Source organism: Botryllus schlosseri, chromosome 7 (genome assembly GCF_051294905.1).
Source record: "Botryllus schlosseri isolate E-star chromosome 7, Bs_hap1, whole genome shotgun sequence".
Lineage (NCBI taxonomy): Eukaryota > Metazoa > Chordata > Ascidiacea > Stolidobranchia > Styelidae > Botryllus > Botryllus schlosseri.
This window is the reverse complement of record NC_137242.1, coordinates 9322212-9343013: the sequence shown is the minus strand read 5'-3', so window position 1 is coordinate 9343013 and position 20802 is coordinate 9322212.

The following is a 20802-nucleotide window of genomic DNA, read 5'->3' as shown; positions in this document are numbered from 1 at the left end:
TTTTTAGTCAACCAACTGATAATGTGAACGAAACAACTGTATTTTGGGCACTGTGCGAGAAGTTGATCTTTTTTAGTCAACCGACCACGATGTGGGAAAAATTTAGCATTTTTCAGGATTTTCCACCGGTTTTTGCAAGTCTGAAAATTTTGAAAAAGTGCCCCCTTTTCAGATTTCCAAAATATGGTAGCGCTAGTATACGGGTGCGGATACAAATGTGTCACCTATCGCAATGGCCTAAGGGGCTAGTCCGCTAGTTAGCCTACCTTTAAATTCAATATATTGCTACAATTTTCATCATTTCAATACACCTCAAGACTGCGATATAATGAAAGATATGAAGGTGTCGAAACGACTTGGAGTAGTCTTCGAAAGCGGACACCCACTTGACCTAAACGATGTAAAATAAGAGGAATGCACAGTGCACACTGAATGCATATCCGATTTGCCACAAATTGTCTGTAATGCCGGCAACTGGCGCATTGGCAGTGACTCTATCATGATATCAGATTACCAAGTTTTAATCACTGTCACAGGAGTAAGAATATATCCGGCAATCTTTCATCGGGGCAAATGCTTGACCCAAACCCAATAGAAATCCCACTCTACCCTATACTAACTCCTACGACGAAACGAAATTCCTTCGTCTCTCTCCCGTGAAGAGGATGTGAGTGTTGATGGTAAAGTAGGCCTACCGGTATGTTCCAGCGAACCGTGCAAGAACATATACGTGTCTTTTCTGAGACTTCATGTTCTCGACGTAATCAAGTCGGCAATATGATGGAAAATCGTGAATGTTCGCCTCAAATCTACGTCCAATGTTGTTCGATATATTAGAAGACGGCATAAGCCTACAGTTTACGCGTCATAACTTGTAATTATTAGAAGGTCTGCGATGAACTATTCACACATGAGTATAAATGCATCACCAGTAACTACCCGATACATGACCGACCGCCCAAGGTGTTTATTTAAGTGGCGTGGAATCTTCTGCTGCTGGAAAGGCGCATTCAGATTCAATCACCGGAACGCACTTAACGCATACCGCTCCGATGAGGTAATGCTTCGATGCGTCGAAGCCTACTTTCTCGAGAAGCTGATTTACTGCTTGCATTCAAAATTTCGGGCACAGAATATCGGTCGTGTCACAGATCCGCCATAATACTCAGTGATGGTATTTTACCTCAAAATTTCCTAGCGCTGTATTCAGGGCCGAAGCAGCATTTCGTCAGCCTCCCTCCCAAACATCGGTTGTGGGCGACATTTTTACTCAGTGATTAGTTACTTAATCTGGCCTAATCACGCGAGGCGCGAAACTGTTCCATAATTCATGATTGAATCGGTCAATAATATTGGTAATGGCAAACACATTGCTAGAAATGTTTATGCTCTCTATCAGTTCACGTAGTCAGATTTACGACTGAGCTTACTGAAGAGTTGTCTTGGAAAATTTAAGGCCTATAACAATAATAATTAAACATTATATTTGGGTGAACCCGTTGGCACGATTACTTTTTTTAACTGTTGTTATTTCATGACCTCCTGTCTGCTATTGTGACAAGATATCGAAATCGCACATACGTACTAAACTAATAGACGCACACGGTTCCAAATTGGTATTTCTTCACTGCCAATTTTTCTCTGTTGGATAGCATTTGTCCTGTGGGGTTTAGATTGCCAGGAGACGAAGATTTGGCACCAACCAACAAGGCGCCAATTGAAAATTAGACATGTATAGATAGAAGTTTTCGGTCAGCATGAGGGCAGGGGCAGCCCTTTACGGCAAAGGCTTTTTTTCGCTGCAGATCTTTTTGACACCCTTCTCGGCGTCCCATATTGGTCTTGGTGTGGCTCGGCTTGATATAATGGTCGACGCCGAAATGCCTATTTCTACAAATCCTGAAGATCTAAATGGCGCGCAGCGCGATAAACTATTTGAAAAAAGTTGCACAAATTTATAAAATAGCATACTAACTTATGTTCATTCACGAAACAATTGTGGGCCCCCTTCTCGCTTCTGACATTATGGCAGGGATCAGTTGCCCCAAACCAATCAACAATTTCATCTCGTCCTGTGAGTAGATGCTGACGTCATCCTCGTCATTTATTACCATTTTTATCAGTTCAAAACACCACAAGACTACAGTACCGTGAAAAGATGGATGGAGTCGAAACGAATTGCAAAAGTCCCCCAATCAAGCACCCACGTTTGGCGTACATATAATGCATGAGCTTACGCACTGAATGAAGATAGTGATAGAACAGGGGTTCTCAACCCGCGGCCCGCAGAGGGATATTTTGCGGCCCGCGACGTCTTTCATTATGAACGCAATTACTACTGGCACTGTATTGTTACATATTAATTGTATTTGTAATTGTAATTGACTACTCATTCTTTGTTGTGTTCTTGATATAAGCTCGAGTTGATTGTTATTGTTTTGAATCGGTTATTTAGCTGGACTCTTGTTGCAAGAGATTCCCGCTGTCGTGTAGTACACTTTTAAAGAGTGTTTCACCCTCTGCAAATCGTTTGAACAGAAACAAGAACAAGGAACGGGAAATCAAACAGCGAAAACTTGGTTTGCTGTCTCAGATATTAATGGAAAACCGATGTGTCATGTTTGTCGAAGAACAGTTGTCGTAACGAAGCGTAAAAGCTTAAAAGTGAAGCCACGACAGTTTCTTCTGTATAGTTATAGTTATACATATCGCCTGATCTTAGAAAACGTTACCAGCTAGGTGTCAAGCCGGAAATCCATATTTTGAGGCGTTTGTTAGAATTGCCGACGATGTTAAAGACGCATCGTTCGAAATTGCTTGGTGTATCGCGAAACCCAAGAAATATGCTCGAGAAGGTGTCATTTCAATAAAACTTTAACGTACAGTGCGAATATTAGCTGCTTCCGAATCTTAGCAGCAAGGAAAACTTCACCTGACAAATTTCGAAGCTACACTTATCTGATTCAACCGTGACCAGTTGAGTAACAGCAATGTCAGTCGCGATCTTTTACAACGTTCTGAAACACGTTGCCGCGTATAGACTCACTTTAGCCACCTAGCATGGGACAAATCCACCGACTCCAGAGACATTGCATAGCTAATTATCTGGGTTCATTTTATCACAGTGGACATATTTGCAGAGGGAATACTGGCAGGGCAAACGTGTGGAAGGGACCAACGTAAATCATCAAATTGACCAAGCTGACTTTTGTAACTATTGGCGCAGGGCTCCATCCATGGAAGGAAATGAGAAGGGTTGATTGTTTTGCTCAGAAATGACCCCTTCTCACACCACTGAGAGCTCAATGTGATAATGGCCTCTGTCACGAAAAAGTTACCGTATTTTGAACTTTCTCGTTCACGCATTGAGACATACAGTTAGGTTATATTGTGGACGGGCTAGTTTAAAGGTGCATATACCGAATTGGCAACGAATGCATTGCACGCTCCATTACTTGCGCCGCTGGAAGAAACATATTCTCACAAAAAACAGCAACCGCAAATTTACGAACGCTGTCCATTAATGCCTTAGAATGCATAAAAATTTACTAAATGTCCGTATACGACTCCTAAATAGGCTACAGTAGCCTTAATTTAATAGTAGCCCACAAATACATGGCAGTAATGCTCTGCGGCCCGCAGCGTTTTTTGCTGTTAAAATGCGGCCCGTTATACAAGGGAAGTTGAGAACCCCTGTGATAGAAGATAACATGATAAGGACAAGCAACGAAATATGTCGGAACGCGGCTATTTATTCACATTCAGTAGAACCTGCTAGCATCTGTCTTGTATATGGTGATGCCCATTATCTTCAATGATATCCCAAGGACAGGTCTTCTTGCGTAGTGAAAGGATTTGTTGGAGAGGTATTTATATTCATGACACCGATATTCATTTTCGCCTGCACCATCGGGATGTTTCGACGACGGAGATCATCGAGTCTGCACCCCGTTTTTTTATCCTCCATGCTATTCGTAGATTCTGAGCGCCTAGCAGGATAGCCGCAGATAACATTTTCGAGTCTTTGATCTGACTCGGCCGGGGGTCGAGCCCACGACCAACCGAACAAGAAGCCGGACGCATCGCCATTACACTGTCTCGCTCGGTTGGAGCAATCATAATGTATGTGCCCGGGGTCTACGATATGCCTATTCTCAAAATGTATCATAAAGAGAACTCCAAATGATCGCATATGCATCAGATCATCGACGCCTTTCGTTGGATTGTGAGTTACACACGGGTCAAGTTGTGGTACATTACTATAGTTGTCGCATCTGATGACCATCGCAATGTCACGATAGAAATTGGGGCCGTATTTAACCAGCGGTTCCACTGTCACAAATACATTTCTTCAATTTTAATAGTAGGAATACCACCGACGTTGCCAGGGGGGCGAAAATGACTTGCGGGTAGCGTAACTTTATCTACAATTATATGTGTTCAGAGTTCAATACGTTGAAATCAATCCATGACATCACGTCATTGTTAGAGAAATATCATCCAGTGATTCTGAGATTACTGATCGAACCTGTGTGTAGAACTGCTAATGTACACCGACTGCGCAGAAGTTTCGCATAGCGTGCATGCAAGTGCACGTAGCCGCCATGATTATGATACGTAGTTGTTTGTTTAAAACACATGTGTGCACAGAAACATTGAGGGCCGTAAAGCAGCTTCTTTTCGAAACCTTTTTTAGTAATCAGTCTATCATTTTTTGAGTTGGACCACGGGACATTTTGAAATTGGTTGAGGTGACGACTAGGGATGGTGTGAACCTCTGAAAGGTTCAGGTTCGTGTGAACGTGAACCTTTTTGAAAGGTTCTGTGTGAACGCGAACGTGAACCTCATGACGTCACGTGACGTCATATTGCTAATTCCAATCCTGCATTTCAGTGAAGTGATAGCCTATATTATTGTACAATGTACATGATAGCCTACCTAGCGACGACTCGGGCCACATATGACACGATGCTGCAGTACATATTGTCGTCGTTTTAAATGTCGCCAAATGTATCAACTGGGGCAATCAAATGATATAATAATCCCATAAAATCAATATATTCCGTCGCCTTGCCAACAATTTCGACGACGACTTGCAAGGGAATATATGCTTACGCCTTAACGGTCTAGGCCAGATTGGACAATGTATTCGGCGTCTGAGTATTGCTACGTTGATAATGAGCAGAGTGTAAAACGTGTTTCTATACTTGCTACTATGATATTACCCCATTAACAAGTTAGACAGCAGTAGCTAATAGGGATGGTGTGAACGTGAGGTTCACGTTCGCGTTCTGTGTGTGAACCTCGGAAATTTAGAGGTTCGCGTTCACAACAGAACCTTGGTAGGTTCTGCACTGTGAACCTTTTTCATATATTGCAATTTTCACTTCATTATAACATCATTGGTTCAAATTTATTGCATTTCAACTGCGGGCCATTCCATGTATGGCGCTGGCAGCATTCAAAATCAACACTAAACGAGCATGCACCTTGACAATCTCAAATGTTTTACTTGCTTTGTTACAAAAGTTTGCTCGAATTATCCAGTTTTCCGTTTGTGAATATTTAGTGACTCTCTGCTGTGAGCTTGACCCGCAATCACACAACATCACGAGCGAAATACGTAGTCAGCGAAGGATGCTTGTTCACTGTTCAACCAATCAATAAGATTGATTTCGTTTTCTGATGTAAAAATTCGAGAAGGCGTATGGGGTCACTCTGGATTTCATATCTTTACTGCATCATTAAAACCAAATCTGTGCGATTGAGGAGTTGGCTACTGTTGTATAACTTCTTAATGAGGTAATATCGGTAGCAAATATAGAAACCCAATTTACACTCTGATCAATATCAATGTAGCAATACTCAGACACCGAATACATTGTCCGGTCTGGCCTAGACCGATAAGGGAGTCCTCGTCGAAATTGTTGGGAAAGCGACGAAAGATATTGATTTTATGGTAGTATTATATCCTTTGATTGCCTCAGTTGATACATTTAGCGACGTTTAAAACGCCAATATGTACTTCAGAATTGTTGCATTATGTGGCCCAAGTCGTCGCTAGGTATCGTGTACATTAATATAGGCTATCACTTCATTGAAAGATAGGGTTGGAATTAGCAATATGACGTCATGGGACGTCATGAGGTTCACGTTCGTGTTCACACAGAACCTTTTAAAAAGGTTCGCGTTCACACGAACCTGAACCTTTCAGGGGTTCACACCATCCCTAGTAGCTAACACCCCAATCGCACGGATTTGGTTTTTATGATACAATAAACATATGAAGTCAAGATTGACCCCGTACGCCTGCTAGATTTTTTACGTCAGACAACGATATCAATTTCATTGATTGATTGAATAAGCATCATTCGCTGACTACATGTAGTGTATTTCGCTCTTGATTATGTGTGATTGTGGGTCCATATTACAGCAGAGAGTCACTAAATATTCACAAACGGAAACTGGATATTTCGAGCAAACATTTGTAACAAAGCAAGTCAATTTTTGAGATTGTCAAAGGGCATGCTCGTTTGGTGTTGATTTTTATGCTGCCAGCGCCATGCATAGAGTGGCCCGCAGTTGAAATGCAATAAATTTCATACAAAGGTGTTATAATGAAGTGAAAATTGTAATATATGAAAAAGGTTCACAGTGCAGAACCTACCAAGGTTCGTTTGTGAACGTGAACCTCTAAATTTCTGAGGTTCACACGCAGAACGCGAACGTGAACCTCACGTTCACACCATCCCTAGTGACGACCAATGTTCCCTCTAAGCTGCGCACGTGCGCAAATGCGCAGTGCTGAAACGGTCTCTGCGCACAAAAAATCTACGTTGCGCACAAAAAATCAGAAATGATGTTTTTTTTTTAATAGTTGTTGCGCACTGTTGTCCAATGGACCACGCATGCGCGCAGATTCGTGAAAATTAAGATGGAACATTGCCAGGGCCAAATAGTGTTATCACTGAAGTCTGAAACCGAGGTACAAGTGCGCCCCGCAAAGGTAACTATTGCGCTCCGTGAGGAAATTAGAGTTCACAATGACCTGCGCCTCACGGAAGATATTTTTTTAGTATGGCCTCGTGCACGTGAGCGATACTGATATCATTTCACTAGCGCATTATTTTCTGGGAATCGCGAAATAACCTGGTTTAACAAAGTTATAAATAACAATGGGCTAGCTCGAAGTTAATCTGCGAGAAACTAACGAATGATAGTCTTCTTCGCGTGGCAGGACCGTAACTTTCGCACTCAGGACCGTAACTTTCGCACCCCAAACCCCCCAATTGAAGGAGCCGAGCTCGAAGGGGGTCCAAAATTATTTCGAGAATTCCAAAAATCATGGTGTATTTTTTGAAATTTTTCAGGATTTTTTTTCGCGCTACGCGCATTTTATTATTGTAAGATATCTGATTATTGGGTACCCTTTCCCAACAAAAATTAGGCATGATTTATAGAAATGGGGAGTTGGGCGTCGGCCATTACCGCACCGTGACGCGCCAAGACATATGAAGTTAAAGGCTGTGTAACATGCGAATCCAAGAAGTGCGCCAGAACGATCAGCAGCGGGAAAACCTTGGGCGAAAAAGACTGCCCCAGTGCTGACCGAAAACTTCGATATAGACAAATATATGTTTAATTGTCCATGTCCATGGGCGCCTAAATGCCTGGCGCCGAATATTCCTGTCCTGGCGATCCGAGTCCCACAACAAGACAAATGCCATATCGAGGGAACATTATTTTCCAGTTAAGAAATACCAATTTGAAATCCTGTACGTCCTTTACTTTAGTACGTTTTGCCGATTTCAATATCTTTTGACATAGCAGATAGGGGGTCACGAAATAGCATCATGTAACGAAGTCATTATATCAACGGGTACGCCCGAAGATGTTTTATTATTATTTAGAGGGCCTATATATTCCAACACACCTCACTGGATCATCAGCTCTACTGGTAAATCTGATTATGTGAGCAGGGAGAGGATAACAATTGATGGCAATATATATTCAATTTCCGATCATATTGGCCAATGCAATCATGAATTATAGAAATTTTTTCGCGCTTTACGCGTTTAGGGACGCTACTACTAAGGGGGGTAGGGGGGTCTGGGGGGCGAAGCCCCCCAGTAGTTAGTTTTATCACCATATTGGAGGGTGGTTGCGCACCGTTGTCCGAGGGCCTGCGCAGTGAGTTGGCGTGTTTGCGCAGACTCTTGAAAAATTAGAGGGAACATTGGTCACGACCAAAGAAAAAATGTTGAAAACCACCGGATGTGCAAACTGCTGTGCAATTTATCGTAACATATGGAAGAACCAATATTTTTGACAGAAATCATTCAGAAAATTTTACAACCATAGATGCATATAATAAGTCCCTAAGAAGTTGCATCGACACACAACCAGATGACCGCACCGGCCCAACAGTATAGCAGGACTGCCAAACACGTAGCCAGAGGGGGTCAGTATAACGAAGTACCTCTACTCTATCGAAGTATTCAAGTAGTTTTCCTCTACTTCTTGTACTTGCTCAAGTAGATCCTTTTTTGCTACTTCTACTTCGTAATATTTTGTAATACTTACTTACTTTTCGCTATTTTCAGTTTGTCAAGTAGAAGTAGTTTAATCCCCCAATAAGAAATATAGCCTAAGGAATTTCGGGGCTGTTTTCACGTAGTACCAACATTTAATTTTCATAAAAGTCATTTAATACACAGAATTTTCGTTGCGCTTCGCGCACAGTAGATATGGAGCGACAAATAGGTTTTAACGAAAGTTTCGCTGAATATAATTTAGATACCGGGTTGGGGGGTTCCGTTCACGCGCCTTACTGTCGCTTATATCAAATATTTCATCACAGTAAGTATGCCCCCCATAACGTGTGAAACTACCGTTTCGCAATTTAGCAATTACCTATTATACCTAGCAGCCCATGACGTGTCATAATCTGGAAGAGTGGACTTTGACTTTTTTAACGTTAGACATGTTTTAGCAGACCACCATCGAAACTTTCTGGACAAAAGACACGAACTATATTATCCGCTTTTTAGAAGTAGTATTTGTATTTTTCTTTCAGTTACGAGTATTATACGTTGAGTTCTAATAATAGTTTCAGTTGTTTTGTTCTTGTTTGAAGAACATATGCATGTTGAAGTATAAAATCAAGTGTAGTAATGCCTTATATTTTTCAAAAATAAAGCTACACACTATATGGCATTTTTACGATCTGTCGTATTTTTAATTACCGTATACTAATCGCGTAAAGTATCCGACACAATTTCTCCGTATTGCTCTTCGACTGAACTACGGTCCTTAGAACATGGGGGAGGGGGCCATGCCGTGATTTCCTCTAAAACCGGGTGTTCGAGTAAACAAAGGATTAGTATAGCATTTCCATATCAATATGCTATCATTTACATCCCATGTTGCGGACGAATGCTTGCGCTGTCAAAAATTGATACCTCCTGGGATGAATCAATGAATCAAGCTCTCTGCACCTCCGCATAGCACAATTTGCAGCTTTTGACAGTCCATGCGAACGAATTACGATCGTTTTCACAGCTACTTACTTGAGTAGATTTAAAGTCAGTCAATTCTACTTCAAGTAGTATTAGGTTGCTTATGAATGAAGTACTTCTACTCGTAATTGAGTAGATTTTTTCGTCGCTACTTCTACTTCTACTTGAGTAGCTTTTTTGACTTCTTTGGCCACCTCTGCACATAGCTCATGTAAAACCCGCTAGTAGTCGCTAAAGAGTGTCCGGAATTTGAGCCACAAAAATATGATAACTCTAACATATATGCCTGCCGTATATATATAGGAAATGAATCACACTGTTTTATAATTTTCATCAAAATTGTACTTTTTTTAACGAACTCTGAATGAATGGAATTGAAACTACAATTCCATGGGTCCCAGGCTCTTCCTCAATCAGAGGTTCGGTATAGTTACAGTTACTCTTACAACCAGAGGTGGTCAGTAACGAAGTACTTCTACTTTTTCGAAGTACTCAAGTAGTTTTCCTGTACATCTGTTACTTACTCAAGTAGATCCGATTTTCGCTACTTCTACTTCTACTTCGTAATATTTTGTGGTCTACTTACTTTTAGCTATTTTCAGTTTGTCAAGTAGAAGTAGTTTAATCCTCCAATCGGGAAGATAGCCTGAGGAATTTCGGGGCTGTTTTCGCGGAGCATAAAATTTCAGTAAAGCCCAGAACTTTCGTCGCGCTTCGCGCGCAGTGGATACGGAGTTACTAAAATGATTTCACGATAGTATCGGTGAATATAATTTAGGTAGCGGGTTGTCGTGGTTCCGTTCACACCGCATTGTCACCCTTCGCCATATCAAATATTTCATCACAGTATATAATATTATGGCTCATCATAACGTTTGAAACTGATTTTTCGCAATCTAGCATTTACTTATCATATCGTAATGTAGCAGTCCTAGGCGTGTCCTAATCTGGAAATGTGGACTCTGACTTTTTTGTAGTTTTAGAGCTGTTTTAGCATACCAACCTTCGAAACTTTCTGGACTAAAGACATGAAATAGATGTTCTGCTTTTAGAGGGAGTATTTATATTTCATTTTCAATTCCCAGTATCATAGACTTTGAGTTCTAATTAATATCAGTTCTTTTTTCTGGATAACATACATGTTGAAGTAAAAAAGCAAGTGTGGTAATGCATTTAAATTTCCCGAAATAAAGCTTCACAGTATGGCATTTTTACGATCCGCCATATTTTTTATTAAGTTTTACTAATCGCGCAAAGTGTTTACACCGATCCTATACAACTTCTCCGTATTGCTCTTCCACTAAACTACAGGCCTTATAATATGGGGGAGGGCGCCATACCATGATATTTACTAAACGTGCTGTTCGAGTAAACAGAGGATTAGTATCGCATTTCCATATCAAAACTATCATTTTCATCCCATATGATGTGGACGAATGCTTATGCTGTCTAGATTGGATGCCATCTGGTATGCATCCTTAAGAATCAAGCTCGGCACTTTTCGCATAGCTCAATTTGCACCTTTTGACAATCCATGTGAACGAATTGCGATCGTTTTCACAACTACTTACTTACTTGAGTAGATTTAAAATCAGTCAATTCTACTTCTACTTCAAGTAGTTTTAGGTTGCTTACGGAAGAAGTACTTCTACTCGTACTTGAGTAGATTTTTTCGTCGCTACTTCTACTTCTACTTGAGTAGCTTTCTTGACTACTTTGACCACCTCTGCTTACAACGATGTATGTCACTTTACTAATCAAAATCAGAAATATCTAGAACCATAGGCCTACTGTTAATAGCCTACCGTACAGTTCTAGTAGTGCCTTGATCAAAACTCCAAATTTACCCTTTCTTAGGCTGATCAAAATTTTGAGGGGATTTGAATCAGATCTATAATACAAACTACTGGATTTTCAAAATGCGTAACTAGAACTAGAACTTCACTTTTCAAAACTCGAAAATAGAACTAGACGTAACGACCTTTAAGAATCCACAACTAACTATAATTAAAACGCAACTACCTACAGAAAGATACAATTCCGAAGCTAATTCGCTAATTGGCAGCACTGATAATACGAATTACTGAGTTGCAAATGACCTAAGAAATATTGGAGATGGCATCGGCATCTAATTTTCTCTTGTCCATAGGCGCCTAAATTGTTGTCCCGGAAATCTGAGCTCCACATTACTAATGCCACCCGTAGAGAAAAATTATGCGCCCCGTGAAGATATGCTATTTTGAGTCGTTTGCGTCGCACGGAAGAATTTCTTTAGGTCTCGTACGTACGTTTCATCGATTCCAAAATCATTTAACAATATAGCAGATGGAAAGTCATGAAAAAACAACACACAACAAAGTACTTGATACCTACGGGCCCACCCGCAGTATAAATTACTGGCCCCAAATTTACAAAGGCACCGATTTCGTCAGTAGGCTACTAACGGTAAATCTGAGGACGTGAGCTAGCAGTTAAAATTTCGACAGTAATATATGCAACTCCATTTTCGATGACCGAATTCTACCATCAATTAGATTTTTTTGTCAACAATGGCTCGCTATAAACCGATAGCAAGAACAATATCATTGTGACATCGTACGAAGCAATACAGAGTCATGGGGGCCAAGCCCCTAGAAATTTGGTTTATCATCCTATGGGGGTCCCAAGACCCGCGTCTTTTTTGGGGGGGTGGGTGGCTGACGAAGTGCTGTTACGGTCTGTCTCCAACTATAACTATCACTATTACCTATACTCAGAAAAGCGGTAGGCCTAGTTAGTTGTGACTGTTAACTGGATAGGTAGGCCTAATAGGTATACTGTGTAGAAGTCTGGATCTGATTTGTAGTTGTGAAGGCATTGCATTTGCCAAATGCCTTGGATTCGGAGTCGGAGTCGTGAAAAAAATAATTGGCTGGACTCGAGGTTTGAGTTTGTCAGAATCCTTCTGACTCCGACTCCGACTCCAACTTCTTTTTTTTGAAAACAAGTGGTCTCTTGAAATTACTATAATAAATATAATAGAATTTGTATGGACCAACACCAACGATCACTGTCATTAGTAACGATTAGGGCTGGGCAAAATCGAGTACCTGAGTGATTCGATTCTCAATCACGTATTACGCTTCGAGTCGAGAATTCGAGTATCCCCTATTTTGACGTCACAACAGAATATACTATGTCGAAGTTCAAACATGTAGGCCTACCTTTTATGCCACCATAAAAAAATATAATGCCTGTTATCCGTCACATTAAAGATACTTGGTGGTATTTCTTCGACCATACCGACTTGATGGCACTTCTTGACAATGTTATGGGATGATCATGATTTCAGATATCTGTTCGTTCCATTAACGTTCGTATAACTTTGTACTATGTCTCGTATGCTGCGACACGGCCAATCAAGGTTTCAAGGCGTCCTCAGTGGAAAATAGTATCAAAACTATAATTCTCGTAAGTAAATTCTTAACTTTCAGTTGCGAGGAGCGTATAATTTCAGTACTCAAAAAAATCGTTTTTTAATACTCGACTCGAAGCATTAAAATTAATGCTCGATTCAGATTCGAGTACTCGAATCATTGTGCCCATGGACTGCAGCCCTAGTAACGATATTGATAAAATTAGACATAATTGGCAAATTGCAATTCAGTTGCATATTGGATGAACATTGCATGTTGCATCTTCGTGAATAACGAAAAATTTCTGATACAATCTCAAATTGGCACAATTTTCGGAAGTATGCCATTGAAATTATGAAAGAGGAAATACATCGTTTGGTTTCGCAAGTGACTACATCAGTTGTAAAATTAGTGCAAAGATAACCAAACGCTGCTTCCTGCTGGACAAAATCAAAAACATTTCTATATAACTCAGCCGCTTGGATGGAACAAATCTTTCAGAAAGTGTGCCAGTATAGTCTAAGTCAATGAATACTTGACCAAGTACATATGCTATTTGAATTTGACTACTTCCTAAATTTCGTTTCTGACCACCGTTTATTAGTAGTGAGAAAGTGTGTGCTTTTCATCAGTGTGTATAGTGAGAAAATGTAGGTATAGGCTTACATCCCTGTATTATTTGATGACTTAAACAAGAGCTACACTTCTATTGTTCTTATCCAGCACATTTTAATTATAAAGAATGACATATATATCATGTTTGAATAATTCGTAGGCTACATACTAGAATATCCGTGGCTGGACTATGTTATAAAAACCTATAACATATGAAAAAGGAAGGATCTTTCGAGATTAATACATACATGTTAATTGTAGCCTACTCTCCATGAGAATGTCGAGCCGGTCACAATGAAACAATGTTGCTTGCCTTGGTCAATACTATGAATGCATAATATTGCATATGTTTAATGGTTATATGAAAATCCTTAAACCATCAATGTGGCATATAATTTTAGGAGTAAATTTGTAGTAGCCTACTGTTGGAGACGAAGTTCTACGAGGAAAAGAGTCGGAGTCGAAGTCGGTGTTTTTAAAGACTCGGAAGTGCATGGTCGGTATATTGAAAATGTCTAGAGTCGGAGTTTGAGTCGGAGGTAAAATTTGTCGTCTCCACGGCCCTGGTTTCCAAATAAGATAAGAAAAACCCGCTTACACAACCTGCATGCTAAATTGAGAACTCAATATAGAATCTATATTATCGATTCTATGGTCCACGGAGAGTGTAAATCCATATCCATCTCTCTTCGATTCCGGATATGTTTTATTTATATAGGAGACTGCGTCTCCAGGTCCGCAGATGATCACGATTCGATTCATGAAAATCAGTGTGATATGGTATATTATAGCCGGATTTCAGGAAGATTTTTAACTGAAATGAGCAAATTAGCAAAAATTTGCCAGAATTTTCGGGCCAACCGGTCTTGTTATTGGGATCGTAATTCTACATTTCCAGTCGGAGAAGGAATTCCGAAATTTGAGATCTCGACATAATCTCCTAGATAATCAATAACACTTGTCAACAAAATGAAAAAAAAACATTGGCAGAACATCTAGGAGCCGTTTTTGGGGTTTTCAAGGTTGCTGATTACGAATATCACAATAGTTTTGCCAGATTAGCTCTAGACCAGAAGATATGTATTAGGGATGGTGTGAACCTCTGAAAGGTTCAGGTTCGTGTGAACTCGAACCTTTTTGAAAGGTTCTGCGTGAACGCGAACGTGAACCTCCCCATCATGACATCACGTGACGTTATATTGCTAATTCCAACCCTACATGTCAGTGAAGTGATAACCTATTTGTACCAGTACCTAGCGACGACTCGGGCCACATAATGTCACAATGGTAGGCTTACCATACGTCCTCTTTTAATAGGATTTGTCCTCTTTTTTGACTTTTTTGAAAGTGTCCTCGGAGGACGCCCTTTTGTCCTCTTTTTTGAAAATTTAGGCAGATTTAGAGCAAATTGCGAGTGATATGCCGCATATTAGTACAGAAGTTAAGCTACGGCGGGTATTTCGGAGTGAAAAACGGTGATTTTAGCTCTGAGCGAAAAGATGACCTTTTTTTTTTTAGTCATCTACCTGGCAATGTGGAGTAAAAAACGTTATTTTGAGATCTGAGTGGAAGTGATGACCTTTTTTTTAGTCAACCGATCACAAAGTGGGAGAAATTAACCGGTTTTTGAGAATTTCACTCCGGTTTTGCAAGTTGCAAATTTCTGAAAAACTGTCCTCTTTTTGATTTCCAAAATATGGTAAGCCTACACAATGGGGAAGTTCATGTTGACGTAGTAAATGTAGTCAAATGTATCAACTCGGGCAGTCAAATGATATAGTAATCAATCCCATATAATCAATATCTTCCGTAGTTTTGTCGACAATTTCGGCATGGACTTGCAAGGGAATATATGCTTAGCTTATACGTCTTAACGGTCTAGACCAGTGGTTCCCAAACTTTTTCGGTGTGAGGGCCAAATTTAGAATTTCAGAGTACGGTCGGGGCCGCACGCATACTACGGCTTCGAAACGGACCCAAACAGTCATCATGGCGATTTCGGAATAGTTTTATTGCCCTGGCGAGATTTCAAAACTGTACACTGTTTACCGCTACTTATCTGCTACATTTGGTGTCCGTTGAGTGAATCAGCTTTTCTCGCCTAAACGCTCGAAGCGCGAGAAATTTATTTGGTTTCATGACTGAATTGGTCAATATGATCGAGAATTGCATGTATTGCTATCAATTTTCACCCTGTCTCTGTTCACGTCATCATATTTACCGGTAGGGCTGAGTGAGGTGTGTTTGAAAAGGTATAGGCCCCCTCAATAGTAATTAAACATCTCCGGGGGTATACTCGTTGGCAGGAACGTAACAGTACTTATTCGTCAGGACCCCGGGCTCCCATAGGGTGATAAACTGACCCCGCATCACGTTGTTCGCTTTTGCCACGAAATTAAAATTGTACTGTTTAGTGAGACAGCGCGACGCGCGAATATTTCGATAATTCATGATAAAATCGGTGAATAAGATCGGGAATTGCATGGTTGTCCTCTTTGCCCACGTAATCAGATTTACCGGTAGAGCTGAGTGAAAGGTGTCTTTGAAACTGCGGACCCCCTAAAATTAAACATCTTCGGGCGGGTGGATCCCTAGGTATGACTTCTTTACATGATGTTATTTCGTCACCTCCTGTCTGCTATATCAAAAAACTGAAACATAACACGATTTCAGATTGGTATTTCTTCACTGGCATATAATTTCATATCTGCGGGATGGTATTTGTTTTGTGAGGTTCAGATTGCCAAGACAAGAACATTCGGTGCCAGTCATTTAGGCGCCTATATGGACAATTAAACTTATGTGTATTTTGTATATATAACGAAGTTTTTGGTATTTCGAAGTTTTTGGTCAGCCTAAAAGCAGTCCTTTACGGCCAAGGCGTTCTCGGTGCCGATCGTTCTGACACACCTCTTGGAGTCACATGTTAGCCTACATGGCCTAAAACTTTTTATGTCTTGGTGCGCTGTGGTGCGGTCATGGCACACGCTGATATGCCCATTACTATAAATCTTGCGCATTTTTTCTTGGGGAACAGTACCCAATAATCAAGATATGAGGCGAATTGAAATCGCACACATTGCGAAAAATTTTTGAAAAAGTTGCATAAATTAAAAAAAAATACTCTATAATTTATGCTAATTCACGAAATAATTTTGGCCCCCCGTCGAGCTCAGCCCCCCTCAATTGGGTGCGGCAGTTACGGCCCTGACTATAGGACTACCAATTATGCTGCTTTTAGCCGGCTAAGCAGTATGCATCTCGGCGTATTCAACCGTGAGCCACGTGTTGCACATCTAGTTATCACAGGGTTACCATACGTCCTTTTTTAGGATGATTTGTCCTCTTTTATTTTTTGTCATAAATCGATTTCTTAATATATTTTTGGGGCCGCAAGAAGGCTATCTGGGGGCCGCATGCGGCCCTCGGGGCCGCACTTGGGAATCACTGGTCTAGACCAGACCTGACAATGTATTCGTCGTCCGAGTGTTGCTACGTTGATATTGAGCAGAGTGTAAAACGGGTTTCTTCACTTGCTACCTAACAAGTTATACAGCAGTGGCCAACACCCCGATCGCACAGATTGGGTTTTTATAATACAATAAACAAATGAAATCAATATTGACCCCGTTCGCTTTGTAGATTTTGTACATCAGACAGCGATATCAATTCTATTGATTGGTTGAATAAGCATCATTCGCTGACTATACCTACATGTAGTGCATGTCGTTCTTGATGTTGTGTGATTGCGGGTCAAGCTCACAGGAGAGAGTCACTAAATATTCGAGCAAACTTTTGTAGCCAAGCAAGTAAAATTTCTGAGATTGGTAAGGTGCATGCTCGTTTAGTGTTGGTATTTCATGTTACCAGCGCAATGCATATATAGTGGCCCGCAATTGAAATGCAATAAATCTCAACCAAAGATGTTATGATGAAGTGAAAATTGTAGGCCTAATAAAAGAAAAAAGGTTCACAGTGCAGAACCTACCAAGTTTCGTTTGTGAACGTGAACCAGTAAATTTCTGAGGTTCACACACAGAACGCGAACCTCACCTTCACACCAACCCTAATATTCATACACCTAAAAAAGCCTGAAATCACTGTATTTATCCTTGAATATTTCACTTGGTAGGAAGTTAATCTTGGATTTTTCTACTTTTATACTGCTCATGAATAGATAATTGACTATGATGAATACTCATGTCGTTCTCAGTTATTCCATCAATATTAACATGACCTGAGGAGTTTAAAGCTATCAAGTTTGTCCCTGGAAAGCTTGACTAAAATACTCAGATGCGTCTCATCTCTTGTCACTTGAACATGGAAAAATTTCCGTAAAGCCAACAAAGTTGGTTAACTAGTAGGCCTATCCATATCAAACGAGAAGCTTGAATCAGGAATCTTTATGATGGATCTCAGATTCGAATACGGACTAAGGAATACAATTTCAAATTAAGAAAGGTGCTCACTGCATGGAACCCCTTCTAGGATAAAACCTTTTGGAAGATCATAAAGCACCCAACTACAAACAGTTCTCCCGAGAATTGGTCTCTGCATATGGAAACCTTGGAGCAGACATGAGCATTAAATCTCACTTCCTGTTCAGTCATCTTCATATATTTTCTGATAATATTCTTGATTAGTGGGAATAGAAAGGGGAAAGGTTCCACCAATACACCAAAACAAGAAAAGAAAGATATCAGTGCAGATGCGACTAACATATTATAGCAGACTATCGCTGGAACCTTTCGAAAAGCTGATTTAATTAATGCAACGTTATTTGAGTATTCAGGTTATTCAGGTTCAGGTTACTTATATACATGATTGAAGTTTATTTATGTACAGGATATCCACGAAAATCTTCAATTATGATAAATCTAATACCCGGAACTATAATTCTGTCGATCTATTTCGATTTAAAACCAGTCTTCAGCGTAAGGTTGCGTCATAGAAGCTATAGGAGCTATATATTTACCCTATATTTTCAATTGTCCATGTCAATCCGCTATGACGTAAAAATTGAATATTCATGACGTCATGGCTTGAAAAAATCAAAAACATGTTTTAAATTAGGGGTGGCATTTCATGGAAGGCGAGATCGATAGGTCAGGTTGTGGTCGTGGTCTGGTAATCCGGTAAGCATCACGCACAGTCGCACATCCATCGCATTGACACGTGAAAATTAATTTGTTTTTGTAACGCTTCTTCTTTTGTAAGGGCAACGCGAGCGTTTTATGATGTTTCTAGTGTGCCACAAGCTGAGAAGTTTTGTAACCACTGAAAGGCGTATGGTGTTGGAATTCATAAATGAGAAAGCGCTTGCCGTATGAGGTATATGACCCCAGTGAATCGCGATTCGTTCTAGCAACCAAACGACTGTTAGGCCTACATTTCCTCACGGGATTCTACATTCTAGTATACAGCTTCTTAAAACATTTCCTCATCGTCGATAGCGTCCGTGTGTCAGAGCACGGCTCATTTATATTTTGAATATATGAATTGCCTTATAATAGATTCAGAAAAGCCCTACTTGATCACCTCTTGTCGTTACACTAACACTGTTGCCCTACCTCGCCCAGACATTGCTTCATTGATCATTTGCTACCATCGTTTAACTTTTCTTCTATTTTCCTTTCTTAACTAATACCGAATACTGTGCACGCATATTTTCTGTACCGCCATCACTGCCGTTTGTTATGTATTTCGGTTGGATGAAAAAAATGAAGACTCTCTCTCTCTCTCTAAGCAAAGCACACAATGCGATACCGAAGAAACCTAAAGATACACTGCGATGTTGTGAACACGTATATGTAGCCTATAAGCAGGGTTGCCATCGACATGGACCCAAAAATAAGGACAGTCGAAAAATTAGATTAGCATGGAAAAGCGTTTTTGTACATACTTTGTATTAAACGAGCTGGGGCATATCACATTCCATACTTTTCGCTAGAAACAATCTGCTTCAGCAACCCCTTGTTATTTGAAAGTGCTTCGTGGTTCTCACGACGGCTCAGGTCTAGGTTTTCTTTTACTCAGGGCCGAAACAGCCCTTCGTCAGCCCCCCTAAAAAAACGTTAGTCTTGGGCCCCCCATAGGATGATAAACCAAACTTCTTCACCTCGTTGTGATTATAGGCGTCAACCAAGATGGAAAAGGCAATGCCGTGCACCAAGTTTAGACAAAATCATTTTTGAGCGTATGGAGCAAGAACTCCTGGCCGAAAATAATTTATTTGCGATGTTGGAATCGGGGAATATTGCTTTGAACAATTGCGATGTGAAGTCGTTGGCGAGGAGTGATTGCTGGTGTTTGACAGTATGGAATGCCCAGATACCCTCTGCAGCAGCTGTCTTGTAGTCTGTGGTCGTTGGTGCTGATCGACTTGTGGAATAATAATTCATCGACTGGCTCAAATTAATCATTATGACACACATCTTGTGTTTTGGGGTACCAATGTGAGTTGAAGTAGCGGTCTTTTCTATGGCCTCCAGGTTAATGTCACAATTGCAGATATTGCAATGTGGGAAACACTCGCCCTTCAAGCTTCGTTAGATACCTTTGAATTCTCTCTCATGATCGTTACGAAAAACGTTTTTACGCCTGCTCATTTTAACTAATCAGATTTAGCCTTATTAGTAGCTAAAACTATATGCACAAGTGCAATATAATTTAGAAAAATTTATCAATGATGTATAGTTTTACTACTGCTTAGTGCTTAACCAATGTGTCGGCTGCACTGCACCTTTTTTCACTACGCAATAAATGCTGCCTGCCCCACAGCTTGAGCTTATTCTGCTGTAGACCAAACAGCAGGAACCTGCTGGTACCAGAGATGAGCAATTGAGCATGGATTAGGATTAGGTTTTGAAAAAACAGGATTTGTGAAATTTTGTCGGATTTGGATTAGATTTGGATTAGACATTTTTTTCGGAACGGATTAGGATTTGGATTGGATTTACCTATTTTCTGGGAGATTGAAATGTCGTGTGGCGAATGGCGACAAACTTTATTCTGATCAGTTATTAATGTACTTGTGGTTACCAAGTTATCTTGAATCAAGTGAATCGTTGGTTGTGAAAGAAAATTTTCGAATCCCTCCATTGCATAAATTAGTATTTTTTCTGAACTTCCAGTTGGAATCGGATTAGGATTGGACATGGACATGAATATGAAAAAGTTATGGATTAGGATTAGGATTTGGATTTGAAGGTTCGGATTTGGATTGGATTAGGACATAGAAATTTCAAATCCGCTCATCTCTGCCTGGTACTGC